We start from the raw sequence: 1,425 nt of genomic DNA, 5'->3' as shown, positions 1-1,425 counted from the left end.
TCTTGACTTCTTGAGCCTCTAGCGTGCGCAATTCTTATCCGATCAGAATGAAATTTTGCACGACGTGTTTTGTTATGATATCCAACAACTGTGCCAAGTATGGTTGAAATCGGTCCATAACCTGATATAGCTGTCATATAAACAGATCTGGGGATTTGACTTCTTGAGCTTTTAGAGGGCGCAATTCCTATCCGATTTGGCTGAAATTTTGCATGACGTATTTTATTTTTACTTTCAACAACTGTGTCAAATAAAGTACAAGTCGGTTCATAACCTGATATGGCTGCCATATAAACCGATCTGGGATCTTGACTTCTTGACCCTTAGAGGTCGCAATTATTATCCGATATGCCTGAAATTTTGTACGACGGATCCTCTCATGACCATCAACAAACGTGTTTATTATGGTCTGAATCGGTCTATAGCCCGATACAGATCCCATATAAATTGTTCTCTCTATTTTACTTCGTGAGCCCCAATGGGCGCAATTCTTATACGAATTGGCTGAAATTTTACACAGGTCTCCAACATATAATTTAATTGTGGTCCGAACCGGACCATATCTTGATATCGTTTTAATAGTAGAGCAACTCTTTTCTTATATCCTTTTTGCCTAAGAAGAGATGCCGGGAAAAGAACTCGACAAATGCGATCCACGGTGGAGGGTATATAAGATTCGGCCCGGCCGAACTTAGCACGCTTTTACTTGTTTCTTTTAAATTCAAATCTATAAAGTCACAAATGTTAGTTTTTTTCTGTTAGTAAGTTATTCATTCAAAATCTGTGATGTATTGTATAGATACAGATTCTTAGTTTTAAGTGTTTACTATGTACAATTGTTGGAGATATTACCCGCACTTTAATTATAAGAATTTTATATTCTTGTTGTGCGGGTGTAAATAAATAAATTACAAATATTGGGTTGCCCAAAAAGTAATTGCGGATTTTTCATATAGTCGGCGTTGACAAATTTTTCACAGCGTGTGACTCTGTAATTGCATTCTTTCTTCTGTCAGTTATCAGCTGTTACTTTTAGCTTGCTTTAGAAAAATGTGTAAAAAAGTATATTTGATTCTCATTCTCATTCTAAGTTTTATTAAAAATGCATTTACTTTCTTTTAAAAAAATCCGCAATTACTTTTTGGGCAACCCAATAGTTTTCTAAAAACCCGGTTGTTGGATAGAACCAGCGCTTTTCCAGACATTAGGATGTTGCCTTAAGCACATTAAAGGATTTTAACAAAAATATTCAAAATTTGCTACCGTACTGTTTATATTGTCTTTAATTTTCTTTACATAGAGCAAATTACCATTAATCTGTCATCTCTTGCCATCGATAGCTATTGAGTACATCTTTGCACTTACATTCTATCGAAAACATCTCACTTGTACTGGAAAAAAAAGGGAAATTATGTTGCCAATTAA

This window comes from Stomoxys calcitrans, chromosome 1, assembly GCF_963082655.1.
Source record: "Stomoxys calcitrans chromosome 1, idStoCalc2.1, whole genome shotgun sequence".
Lineage (NCBI taxonomy): Eukaryota > Metazoa > Arthropoda > Insecta > Diptera > Muscidae > Stomoxys > Stomoxys calcitrans.
Note: the sequence above shows the minus strand (reverse complement) of the source record.